Genomic DNA, 14,094 nt, shown 5'->3' with positions numbered 1-14,094 from the left:
TTTATCATACGTGTGTGGCAGTCAGAGTGATAGCTTTGGGGGGGCAGGGTGTTTCTTTGATTGGGGAGAAGCGAGGGACTCGTGGGGTGGGGGGGTGAGTGGCTTTGTGTGAAGGTGGTTGTAGGTGCGTTGGATTTGATTGGCTCGTGCGCACGGGGGGTTTAGACTCGTGGGCACACCGCGCCAATCAAATGGGGGGAATGAGCCCAAGGGTGTGATTCAATTAAAGGCCCCGCCATGGGGAACCCAGAGGAAGGGGCGGGGAATTTCATTACGCGACTGATCCTGCTTCAAGGTGGCTTGCTGATCCGGCTCGAGGTGGCTGGGGACTGATCCGCTGAGGGTGGTCTTCTTTGGTTCTTTCGGTAAAGTCACCACGTAGAATGAGAATAAAATAATAAATTGATAAAATAAAATAACACAATAATATTCTCACGACGTTTCGGCCACAACACAAGCGGCCTTCATCAAATGAAGGGACGAGACTGTCTGGTAGGACAGCGCTGGAGTGGAGAGCACTCCAGCGCTGTCCTACGAGACTGTCTGGTAGGACAGCGCTGGAGTGGAGAGCACTCCAGCGCTGTCCTACCAGACAGTCTCGTCCCTTCATCTGATGAAGGCCGCTTGTGTTGTGGCCGAAACGTCGTGAGAATATTTGTGTTATTTTATTTTATCAATTTATTATTTTATTCTCATTCTACGTGACTTTACCGAAAGAACCAAAGAAGATGAATCATTGCAGTCACGAACGCTTTAAATCGCTGAGGGTGGTGTTTGGAGTGGTTTTTGTTTGGTCTGCTCCAGAGCCGGGCGGTGCGTCGTGCCTGCCTTCGGAGTTTTGCTCAGCGGTTTGCTCCCACCGGCGTTTGTCGGTGGAGTAAGTCGCTGAGGCCGCGGTTGTTGGATTATTGTGTGACTGTGTTGGTTGTTGTGTTCTTGCGAGGGTCATTTGGGTTGGTATAGTGGCTTGTGATGCGTGCACTCCTCCACAGAGAAGTAGTAGCCCTGTTGCCCTTTAACAATGTAGTAAGATTTGTGCAGAGATTAAATTATAAGTAAACACTATACATCCTGGAATATACCGGCAGTGGTCTTGGTTGTGTTTCCCGCATTGTAATATGGGGTGTCGCGTGAAATAGAGGCCCCGCCGTAATTTAAGCGACAATGATGCTAGCGAGGGTTTCGGATGTAGACCGAAACCTGCTAAAGCATGTCCCAAAAGGATGCACCATTGCAACGTATTTTGTAGATTTTGTCGAACTAGGACTAGAAATGCTCCTTGCTGATTTCACATCTGGATGTTCGTCACCATCGGTTGAAGCAAGCCCGACTGCTGTTGAGACATTGTACACCAATACTGGTCCGCAGGTGGCTTGCACTGAATCAATGATGTACTCCTAGAAGGCTGCTATTTATACTCTTTGGTTCTATTGGGTAAAGTCACGTAGGTGAAAACAAAATAACAAAAAAATCACGACAGCGCTGTCCTCCAGACAGGCTCGTCCCTTCACCTGATGAAGGCCGCTAGTGTTGTGGCCGAAACGTCGTGATTTTTTGTTATTTTGTTTTCACCTACGTGACTTTACCCAATAGAACCAAAGAGTATGGATCCTAGCAATCACGAAAGCTTTAAATCTAGAACTGCTATTTATAGTTTGTGTAAAACATTTCTCTGTGTCCATGAAGAGACCAATAAATGAAATACACGTGTCTGCTGATCTGATTCATAGCAAGGAGGTAATTTTAAGAGCACATTTGAAATGCATCATGGATTTTTGTTACAGATTTGTATTCTAGCCTAGGTTTTATTGGATTTTAATATCTGTTTAGAAAAAAAATTAAATTAACCGTGTCCATCGATATCCCGCTGCTTACCACATGTTTACTTAAATATGTAAAAGCCTCTGGAGATATCGCCTCAAAGTCACGTGGGTGATGTCAGTGCCTCCCTATCTGGTCAATGACCTCACCAACAGCAGAACTCCTCTCGACTGCGCACCGAGTCTTGGAATTCATTTGCACAGTCAATCAAATCTTGACCGGCAACGGAGAACACGCACAGAAGAGGAGCCCATCGGGTGCATTTTGTGTGGTGAGACGTTTGCACGGTCATCAAATCTTCACAACCGCCAGGGAACACGTTAAAAACGCCGTCAAGTACACTGTGTTTGAAGGCCTTTGAAGTGTTTTGAAACTGAAACACGCGTAAGGAGATCAATAAAGAGCGGAGTCTGCAATCGAGGTGTGAAATTCCAAGTGCCACAATAAGCCCATAGCTTGTAGCGCAAGAACCATTAGAAAATTCTTGCTTGGATACATGGCCAGGAGGAAAGGTGACATGAAGACTCCAGGGTTTGAGCTCCAGGTCATCAATGAAGGCAGCTGAAAGCGTGAGAAGAGGTTGGACTGTGAGTGAACCCGGGACAAATCCCAGACGATTTTCGATGTGCAGGTTTGGGTTGAATGTTTTAATAATGTAGAGTAGGAGCAGCCAGTATATACAGTGAGGGAAAAAAGTATTTGATCCCCTGCTGATTTTTTACGTTTGCCCACTGACAAAGAAATGATCAGTCTTGATTTTAATGGTAGGTTTATTTGAACAGTGAGAGACAGAATAACAACAAAAATCCAGAAAAACGCATGTCAAAAATGTTATGAATTGATTTTCATTTTAATGAGGAAAATAAGTATTTGACCCCCTTCTCAATCAGAAAGATGTCTGGCTCCCAGGTGTCTTTTATACAGGTAACGTGCTGAGATTAGGAGCACACTCTTAAAGGGAGTGCTCCTAATCTCAGCTTGTTACCTGTATAAAAAGACACCTGTCCACAGAAGCAATCAATCAGATTCCAACTCTCCACCATCGCCAAGACCAAAGAGCTCTCCAAGGATGTAAGGGACAAGATTGTAGACCTACACAAGGCTGGAATGGGCTACAAGACCATTGCCAAGCAGCTTGGTGAGAAGATGACAACAGTTGGTGCGATTATTCGCAAATGTAAGAAACACAAAAGAACTGTCAATCTCCCTCGGCCTGGGGCTCCATGCAATATCTCACCTCGTGGAGTTGCAATGATGAGAACAGTGAGGAATCAGCCCAGAACTACACGGGAGGATCTTGCCAATGATCTCAAGGCAGCTGGGACCATAGTCACCAAGAAAACAATTGGTAAGACACTATGCCGTGAAGGACTGAAATCCTGCAGCGCCCGCAAGGTCCCCCTGCTCAAGAAAGTACATACACATGCCGTCTGAAGTTTGCCAATGAACATCTGAATGATTCAGAGGACAACTGGGTGAAAGTGTTGTGGTCAGATGAGACCAAAATGGAGCTCTTTGGCATCAACTCAACTCGCCGTGTTTGGAGGAGGAGGAATGCTGCCTATGACCCCAAGAACACCATCCCCACCGTCAAACATGGAGGTGGAACATGCTTTGGGGATGTTTTTCTGCTAAGGGGACAGGCCAACTTCACCGCATCAAAGGGACGATGGACGGGGCCATGTACCGTCAAATCTTGGGTGAGAACCTCCTTCCCTCAGCCAGGGCATTGAAAATGGGTCGTGGATGGGTATTCCAGCATGACAATGACCCAAAACATACGGCCAAGGCAACAAGGGAGTGGCTCAAGAAGAAGCACATTAAGGTCCTGGAGGGTCCTAGCCAGTCTCCAGACCTTAATCCCATAGAAAATCTGTGGAGGGAGCTGAAGGTTCGAGTTGCCAAACGTCAGCCTCGAAACAATGACTTGGAGAAGATCTGCAAAGAGGAGTGGGACAAAATCCCTCCTGAGATGTGTGCAAACCTGGTGGCCAACTACAAAAAACGTCTGACCTCTGTGATTGCCAACAAGGGTTTTGCCACCAAGTACTAAGTCGTTTTGCAGAGGGGTCAAATACTTATTTCCCTCATTAAAATGCAAATCAATTTCTAACATTTTTGACATGCGTTTTTCTGGATTTTTTGTTGTTATTCTGTCTCTCACTGTTCACCATTAAAATTATAGACTGATCATTTCTTTGTCAGTGGGCAAACGTACAAAATCAGCAGGGGATCAAATACTTTTTTTCCCTCACTGTATGACCGAACGTGTTTGGGTAGATCCTGTAACCAGGAGGCTGAGACACGGAAGCTCAATAGCATGCACCTTGGGATACTAGTAACAAAATACTTGTATTTATATGGCGCTTAATTGCCTCAGAAACTCAAAGTGGCTTGTATCAAATCTCATCTCAAACAATCGACAGCCACTCCCACGGTGTAACTGTCCCTGTGCCGCATGAGTTGACTCAGTAGCGGTCTAAGTGGATGTTCCTCTGCCAGTAGGGGGTGATGATTGATCTCAGGTGGGTAGCTTTTGGATACTTGTGCAATTTGGTAAGTGTTAACAATTACATTGGCATGGAATGGCTTATTTATTTTGAATCACTTCGGAGGCATTTTAACATCCACTGTGAAGCAGACGGTGCATATTTTTTCAGGTTACTGCAGCTGCAGTAATAACCAGTTCTGCGGCTGCATTTGAATCTTGTGTAGTGGCCTTGCTTGACGACAGAGACGGTTGAATTAAGGCAACGCGTATTTATTAACAATGACTACGATACAGCACGTAGCGAACCTGACACTTGAAGAGGTAACGGCCTCTTCACTCGTTATACTGAGGGAAGTATATCCCAAGCTAACACCCCAAGTTAACTCCTCTACTTCCCTCTATCCTACGATCCTCCTCTCAAGGAGACTAATTGACCCGGCCCAGCTTTGGCACAGGTCTCGACCACCAGCCACACGAATCTGGCCCTGAAAAGGACATCGGCCTTCGCGGCTCTGGGGTCGTACCACTGGCTTGCTCTGCCCGGCCCTTAGAAGGGCAGCGGGTCAGAGGAGTCCCAGGGTCTATCTAGCTGGACTTCAGTCTTCAGCTGGTTCTTCGTCTTTACTTGGTCGAACTGCACTCTCTGCTCTCAGGGTCCCGTCTTTTATACAATTCCGCACCGAGGGGCGGGTTTCTGTGGGATCACACGCACCCCCAGCCCCCTCCCCTCAGGAGGGGCCCTGGTCAGGGATGACACAATCACCCTGCACCGGTAAGTGCTGTAATTCACCCGGGTTTGGTGTGCGCGCGTTCCAACATCACCAATATGGTGTTCGACCATATATTTTGCTACTGGCAAAGGAGGTCTCATGATGTAAATGCTTACCCCGAGCTCTCAATACTCTGATGGTGCGTTGTCTTTGAGTTGTGCACCTTTTGGCGTCATCTGGTCGAACACCATATGAGACTGGGCTATACAAAAGCTGCCTCTGGTGTGGACCAATCAATTTCCAGGACAATGCATACATTATCAGAGTGCTGTGTTCTGTTTGCATTTTGACTGCAGGTATTGTGGTTAATGCAAACATGATCCCTTGTAAAAAGGTGTCAGTTTTGTGCCAGATAAAAGGGTAAAAAACGTATTACTATTCCATGATCTTTGCAATTTGCACGCTACTCATCTCTATCAGCTTCAGATTTCTCCCAGGCCCTTTGCGTTGTAACAGCCCGATTTATTTCCATTTCTTTGGTATAGCCCTGTGAGCCATTCGGCTCTTGAATCGGGTGCAACCGCAACAAACAAAAACACGAACAAGAAAACATCTTAAAGTGACTATGTGACTGTGCAAACAGAAAATCCAGGAATAAACATCAAAATATTCCTGAAAAAGCACCGTACACCAACGCTGTGTGCAAAAAATCCCAGTGGGATGCAAGTCAACAACAACAACAACCACAAGACAACTAAGATTAAGGCCATCAGTCTAACTCCGTACTACAATAAACAAAAACATGGCCAAACCAAAAAACTTTTCGAAATCACCAAAATAAAGCCATAAAAGCAATGTAACAGTGATCATAGGGACTGTGACCAAATGTTTTACAATAAACTACATAAATATCATGTAACACCAAACCCTAGAGCCATAGCTGGCTGCGATGTGACCTCGCCTAATCGTAATAATTATAAAGCAATTTTGTTTTACTTTTCTGTACTTAGCACTGCTACCGTGGTTTTTTATTGTTTGTTGGACATCTGTGAAAGATTTTTCGATTTAAAGCTTTCGTGACTGCAATGATTCATCTTCTTTGGTTCTTTCGGTAAAGTCACGTAGAATGAGAATAAAATAATAAATTGATAAAATAAAATAACACAATAATATTCTCACGACGTTTTATCAATTTATTATTTTATTCTCATTCTACGTGACTTTACCGAAAGAACCAAAGAAGATGAATCTGTGAAAGAGCTTTATAACTCATCGGATTGCTCCAGAATGAATTAATATTGATTTTAATATTGAACCCTGTTGTGGTTCTACGTGTGAAGCGCAGGCGTAATGGTAGGCCCCGCTGTAGAGATGTAGCCGGAAGATCACGCATCTGCTGTGGTTGAGCCCGCTACGTAGTTATCTGTTCACTGTTGGGTCCTCGCCGTGCGTGATGCTACGCGACTATACACATATGAAGCAATTGGTGGGACCCCGGGGTCCCATCACTGCCACAGGGTGGGAAAAACCGCGTAGCGACACGAGTCTTGCCGTACCGACAACAAAACTAGTGGTCAATCGATTGGCCTCGTCGAGAGCTACTCGGGGCACTAAGTTTCGTAAAAAGTTGAAAAATTACATAAACACGTTAAATTCACTGCCTGGGGGGGCAGGGCTCGCCTTGGCAAAGAAGCTGAGGATCGACGGCTGACCGGAGGGCGTCGTCGCCGCGCGCGACTGCGGCGGACGCCCCCCGGGGCTCGCGTTTGGCCGGTGGGGTGGCGCCCATCGTGGTGATCGCCGCCTGCTGCTGCTGCTGGCGCTTGTTGGCGCGAGTCTGGGCGGGCGGCGCGTTGCTGTCGGGATCACGAGTGGGCGGACTGAAAAATAATAATTACTCACCTGATTTTTGCGGGACCCCAGGGTCCCGCCAAATGATTCGTATAGCTAAACACTGTCCCAACATTTTTTTTTAATGACAGAGTGCCTTCTGAACTTCCTGTTCTTTGCTGCAATAACTTGTGGATCTTTGAAAGTTCAATTCGAAACGGCGAATCGGCATCATCATTAGACAGAACCAGAGTGAAACTGACAGAAACGGAGACATTCAGTATTCATTACACTCTTAAATTCTGGAAACGTGTAGATTTACACACCCATTCCACAATGTGCAATGTATACAATTTAACTAGGCCATACAATATACACAATATGATGTAAAAGCAAGCCATTACCCACATGCGATATTTACTAAAATCTTAATCATCAGCGCATCCTACAATACAGCAATTACACTGCGTAACAATTTATTTTTTCTTCCCGGGTAGGAAGTGTTATTTCCTAGTTGCGTATGCTTCAAAAGTACATAAAATGGCTATTATTCCCCACAAACTTTGCTTTTGTGACCAGGACAGTGATATTTTGTAATTTACATATTTTCCAGAACATTCCAGATAGATTCAGTGCTGAGTAAACTTGGAGTAACTTCTAGAACATTCTAGAACTTCCCAGTAATATAAATAGTAGTCCAATTAGTTCAGTTTAGTTCCAGCTGCCTAAGTGGAAAGATATCTGCATTTATCTGAGATGGCATTAAGAGGCTGCAAGCATCCGGCAGACGCATTTTGCTATGTCAGCGGCCAATTTATCAAGGCAAGAGCGAAAAAGTACTCTGTGAAAGCATCTCCAAAGATGTGTGAGGCCTACAAGGCATATTTCGGCATGCCTGTTGGGGATCAAGACAATCCCTGGGCAGCTCATTTCACCTGCGAGCAATGCAAAAAAAAACTCTGGAAGGTAAGATGGACAATTGTTGCTTGGAATTTTACGTTATAAAATTTGTTCAAATTCTTAAAATTGTAAAGGTTTTTAATTTTTAAATGTTTTACAATTTAAAATGTTATTGAGAAAATATATATATATCATATATGAAAAATGTCGCGGGAATATCTTACATATAAGTCATGGGTAAAATAAATGTATTTTTTGTAGGATGGTACAGAGGGGAAGCTATGAAGTTCGGAACTCACTGACCACTCAAGCAACTGCTACTTCTGCATGGTGGACCCTTCCAAACGTCGGACTGGCAAGCATGCACCTGCTATCACGTATCCGGACCTTCCTTCATCCATCGCCCCGGTGCCACACTGCCATCAGCTCCCCCTACCCACTCCTCCGGAGAGAGAGCGCAGCCGTCTTTTGAGGAGATCACCAAGTCAAAGAGCGAGGAAGACGTAGATCCAGATGACAATTTCAGAGGTGGAGCTGACGAGAGAAACCCATACTACCCCAACCGGAAATACCTCAACGACTTGTTCAGAGATTTTGGTCTCACAAAGTCCAATGCTGAGCTTTCGACGTCTAGACTCAAGCAGTGGAACTAGTTGGATGAGAGTGTGCAAGTCGCAGATCAGAGGAAGCATCACCAACCTTTTTTCAGCTTCTTCACCCGTCAAGATGGGCTCTGCTTCTGCCAGAATGTGAAGTCTGTTCGAGGCAATCGGAATCACCTGTAACCAGAATGAGTGGTGCCTCTTCATTGACAGCTCATCCAGGGGCCTCAAAGCCGTGCTGCTCCATAATGGTAACAAGTACCCGTCTCTTCCCCTGGCTCACTCGGTGCACCTCAAACAGGATTACAACAGCATCAAGACCTTGCTGGACGCCTTGAAGTATGAGTACAGCTGGAAGGTCATCGGAGACTTCAAAATAGTGGAATTCCTGATGGGTCTCCAAGGCGGTTTCACCAAGTTTCCCTGCGATCTTTATCTTTGGGACAGTAGGGGCACCAAGGCGCACTAATACAGGCAGGACTGGCCACAGCGGACCAAGTTCTCTGTGGGGAGGAACAACGTCAAGTGGGAGCCACTGGCGTACCCCCAGAAGGTGCTGATGCCATCACTGCACATCAAATTGGGCCTTATGAAACAATTTGTCAGAGCTGTAGATAAGGAGTCGGCAGCGTTCAAGTACCTTCAAGACTTCTTCTCTAAGCTGCCTGAGGCAAAGGTCAAAGCCAGTGTCTTCGTCAGACCACAGATAAAGATGATCCTGGAGTGAAATAAATTCCCCAAGAAGCTCACTAGTAAGGAGAAAGCGGCTTGGAACAGCTTTGTCGCAGTGGTTCGTGGCTTCCTGGGCAATCACAAGGTCGAAAACTACGTGGAGCTGGTTGAGACTCTGGTGAAGAACTACAGCACAATGGCTGTAGAATGCCCCTCAAAGTCCATATCCTTGATGCGCATCTTGATAAATTCAAGGAGAACAAGGAAGCGTACTCGGAGGAGCAAGGCGAGAGTTTCCATCAGGATATACTGGACTTTGAACACCACCACCAAAGACCTCCTACGGGGCCACCACACTCCCCCGGGCGTGTTACCTGTGTGACCGTCGAGGGCATCTCATGAGAGACTGTCCTCAGACTGCCCGTGGAAGACATGCGGCAGGGTTCAACTCCAACGCCCCCTAGAGAGTGGACCAACTAGGGGTGCAATCGACGTGGTCCCGACACAAATAGATGATAATGAGACTACTGGTGAGCGAGTGACATCCGCGCAGATTCCGGCAACAGCACCTAAGAACACGGTGACTTCTGGCGACTGGCTACGGGAGCTGGTGGCGGGAATCACGGGAGCAAAGTCGCTGGTGAAAGGACAGGTAAACGGATGGCGTACCCGGATTCTGTTGGACACGGGGGCGGTGGCCTCACTCGTGAGCGCCACACACTGCAGCGTGCTCGGGGTTGACGTGGGCCGCCTGCAGGCCCCGGATCGCGCGCTGCACACCGCAAGCAGAGCAGGGATGGGGCTGCTGGGGAGGGTCACCCTTGAGGTCCGTCTCGGACACCAGGTGTGCACCCAGGAGTTCTATGTCTCGAGTGTGTTGTGCCACGATTGTATTGCAGGTACAGACCTCCTGGAAAAGTTGGGGCTCAACGTGCAGCCCCGCCAGCGATGCGTCACCTTGGAAGGCAGCGGGGAGCGGATTCCGCTTCACACCCGTGGCCGCTATGCTGGTGTCGGTCGTCATCATCCGACCGCTCGCCGAGATGCTGGTGCCCATGGCAGCACCCTCCACTGACCCCGCACATCGACCATCGGGCGAGGTAATGCTGACTCCTCACCCAGAGTTAGCGGAACGGTACGGAGTGGTGGGATCAGCCACGCTGGTAAACGCAGATGGGGGCCGACTGTTTATGCGGGTGTTTAACCCACACAGTACCCCGGCAATGCTGCGACGGTGCACCACGGTAGCCACAGTACACCCCCTGCACGCGCGCCACTTCTAACGATTCGGTGTTTGCCCTCTGGGCTGAGGACCCCGGCCGCCCCGAGGACAACCAGGACCTGGCCTGGCGGGTCGGCCCGACTCCCCGAGCCGAGGTCGTCCCACTTCTCGACCCGTTACTTGTACCCTGGGCGGATCTACCTAAGGGGGAGGCCGATCGGCTGCGCGGGTTGTTGCGGGAGTTCGCCGACGTGTTCAGTGAGCACGATTCAGACATGGGCCAGACAGACCTCGTTAAGCACCAAATTGACATCGGTGCCGCCCGACCCATCAAACTCCCCGCATACCGAGTGGGCGCACCTGAACGAGGCCAGATCAAAGAGGCAGTCTTGGATCTGCTCCGTGATAACATAATCCAGCCCTCAGCGAGCCCCTGGTCTGCCCCGGTAGTGCTGATGAGTAAAAAGGACGGGTCGACCCAGTTTTGCGTTGATTACCGAAAGTTGAACGCAGTTACCCTCAGCGACGCCTTCCCCATACCCCACATCGATGACACCTTTGACAGCCTCGCAGGGGCACGGGCACTTTTCCACCCTCGATCTAGCGTCCGGGTACTGGCAGGTGGAGATGGCGGAGGAGGATCGGCCAAAAACTGCATTTACCACCCCGATGGGGCTGTTCGAGGTTCGAGTACTCCCGTTCGGACTCACCAACGCGCCCGCGACATTCCAGCGGTTGATGGAGTTGGTGATGGGGGGCTTGCAGTGGGAACAGTGCCTAATTTACCTGGATGATGTGATAGTGTTCAGCAGATCTCTGTCTGAGCACTGGTCCAGGTTACGGGAGGTGTTCCAACGACTGCGAGCGGCCCATCTCAAGCTCAAGCCGCGTAAGTCTTATATGGAGCAGCGTGAGGTGGGGTACCTCGGACACCGCGTCAGCGAGGCAGGGGTGCACACCGACCCAGAGAAGGTACACGCCGTAATGGAATGGCCACGGCCAAGGAACCTGATAGAGATTAGGTCATTCTTGGGGCTCACCACCTATTATCATCGATTTGTAAAGGGATTCAGCGAGATTGCACGCCCCCTCACCCAACTCACCTCCCCTAAGAACCCCTATCAGTGGACGGAGACCTGCCAGACGGCCTTCACAACCCTCAATGACCACCTCGCCCATACCCCCCCACCCTGGCTTTCCCCGATTTTTTCACCGATTTTATTTTGGACACCGACGTCTGCAGCAGTGGGCTGGGCGCGGTGTTGTCACAGGTGCAGGGTGGGACGGAGCGGGTCATCGCATACGCCAGCCGGACCCAGAGTGGGTCCGAACTGAACTATTGCGTGACCCGTCAGGAACTGTATGCCGTGATCTTCGCGTTTATACAGTTCGGGCCGTATTTGTACGGCAGGAAATGTCGCGTGCGAACTGACCATTATGCTCTGCAGTTCCTCCTCACATTCAAGGAACCGCGTGGGCAGATGGCCCGATGGCTGGCGCAGCTGCAGGAGTACAACCTGTAGATCGAGTACCGGGCGGGATGGACGCACGCAAACGCGGACGCCCTGTCGAGGCGACCCGCGGTATGCCCCGGGGAGAGAGAGTGCAGTATGCGTCACAGAGACCCCTACAGAGGGAGCCAGGGACCCAACGGACCGCCCCGCCCTGACCGGGCGGATCCAAGAGGACGTCGGCTGCGCCTTCCCAGGCCTGGACGACGAGCAGCTGAGACGGACCCAGGAACGGGATCCGGACCTGGCGGCGGCGGAGGCGGCCCTGCGGGAGAAGAAGAGCGCCCTCTACCGGGACCCTGGAGTGGTTTGTACGCCCGGTTGTGTGTAGAGAACGGGGTGCTGCGGGAACTAACCGAAGCCGGCCAGCCGAGGTGCATCTGTGTTCTTGCCCAGGTGCGGCCCCAGCTGCTACGGCTGATGCACGACCACCCGCTCGGGGGCCATGATGGGGAACGGCGCACTCGGGAGACCCTGCGTCGCCAGTATCTCTGGCCCAAACTGGCACAAGATGTGGCCACCTGGGTACAGGGCTGCCGCGCTTGTCAGCAGTGTGGGCAGAAACCGGTGCAGTATCAGGTGCCCCTGAGTCCGATCCGTGTCAGACGGGTGAACCAGCTAGTTGGGATCGACCTACAGGGGCCATTCCCGCGATCCCACCGAGGCGACCGGTATATCCTCGTGGTGGTGGAGTATTTCACCCGCTATCCCGTAGCGGTGGCCATCCCTGATAAAACATCCCTTGTGGTTGCCCGGGCATTCCTGAAGCACTGCGTGCTTAAACATGGGATCCCCGAACGAGTCATTACTGACCAGGGTAGCGAGTTCGAGGCAGAGCTGTTTCAGGCGCTGTGCCGGGAGTTCGGAATCCATAAGGACCGAACTACGGCGTACCACCTCCAGGCGAACGGTATGGTGGAGCATATGAACCAGACCTTCTCAAACGTATGGCGGCCGCCAATCAACAGGACTGGGACGAACACCTCCCCTAATCCCTGTTCGCCTACACCACCACCGTACACACATTTATGGGACAGACCCCGTTCCTAATGATGTTTGGTCGTGAGTCTCGTCTACCCGCAGATCCGTTGTTCGGCGTTTCCCCACCGCAACCGGAGGAAGGGAGCCGGCCCGTGGAGCACCTGATGGGGACCCTGCGAGGGGCCCGTGGCCGGGCCTACCAACAAGGGGAGGCTGCACATCAGCGGCAAGAGCAGGGCGCCCGGCCCGGTGTGGAGCCCCCCTTCTACTCAGCGGGCTCTAAGGTGCGGCTGCACACCCCGCGCGTCGGGGCTGGACAGGTGGGGAAGCTGACCACCTACTGGCGCGGACCCTGGACCGTGGTGCGACAGATCCCCCCCCCTGGACGGTGCTGATCCAGGGCGAGGAGAGGGGACCGAGAGACGGCGGTCAACGTCCGCCGATTGAAACCACGGAGGGCGGCCCCGGCGAAGGAGAACCCCGCCGGTCGAGCACCCCGAAATCCCGGGGGTCCCCGCTAACCCCCATGCTCGGGAGCCTCGCAACGCTACAATGTGCCCCGCAGGGCCCCGCAGGGCCCCGAGAGGTCCCGGCCCCGGCCATGGGACGGCGGGGGGCGACGGCCCCCCTGAACCCGTCTGCCTCTGAGTTTGTTCCCCAGCCCGTAGGTGCCGAGGGACAAGAGGAGCCGCTGGAGTGGAGGAGGAGACCAACCGCAGGAACCCCCGAGGCCGGCCACGAGGGGCCGCCGGGCGAGTCCCGAGGACCCCGCGGCGCTGCCTCGTGGGGGCCAGCCCAGGCGAGGTGCTCCAGCAGTCAACCCGGGGCAGGCACCTCAACGGGGGGGGGGGGGCGGCTATGCGATGCCACAGCAGCAAAGCCGCTCTGTCGGTGCCACTCCTGAGATGCCCCCACAACAATGCTGCCTGGCCGACGCTGTTTCCCCCTCGCCCCCCCCCCACATGGACACACACACCCCCACGTAGGACCTCGTGGGGAAGTCGCCTGGCCTCCAGATTTTCACCCAGGAGCCCCCCTCGTGGGGACATCCTCCACGGTTTCCTGGGGCCAGGGAATTGGCCCGAGGCTTCCCCCCGAGGTTGAATCGCACTGCGGCGCCGTGAATCGACGTGAAATTGCATGGTCACGACGAGGCTACTCAGCCACCGCGGTTAAGGCACACACAGCACAGCAGGAAGAGGGGGGACGGGGCCACGAACGATGGATTAGAGCACACAGGAGGCAGAATCAGCCGGGTAGGCGCCTGATTGGCTAAAGATCTGCGTGAGCACCAGGGTAAAGCGTCTGATTGGCAGGACAAGTGTGCTCGTACGCCCCTGCCAATTCAGCAGCC

At 51.4% G+C, this 14,094-nt stretch overlaps 1 protein-coding gene across 1 annotated transcript in view; it reads left to right on the top strand.

The window, feature by feature from the left end:
• The window catches only part of LOC116957256 (uncharacterized), a 631,244-nt gene that overhangs the window by 584,560 nt on the left and 32,590 nt on the right, over nucleotides 1–14,094 (top strand). The window lies entirely within an intron of this gene.

The sequence above is a fragment of the Petromyzon marinus genome, chromosome 71 (genome assembly GCF_048934315.1).
Source record: "Petromyzon marinus isolate PM22_M1 ecotype Great Lakes invasive population chromosome 71, UKy_Petmar_22M1.pri1.0, whole genome shotgun sequence".
Classification (NCBI taxonomy): Eukaryota; Metazoa; Chordata; class Hyperoartia; order Petromyzontiformes; family Petromyzontidae; genus Petromyzon; species Petromyzon marinus.
The sequence above is the reverse complement of the archived record's forward strand: the minus strand, read 5'-3'. Positions and strand labels throughout refer to the sequence as shown.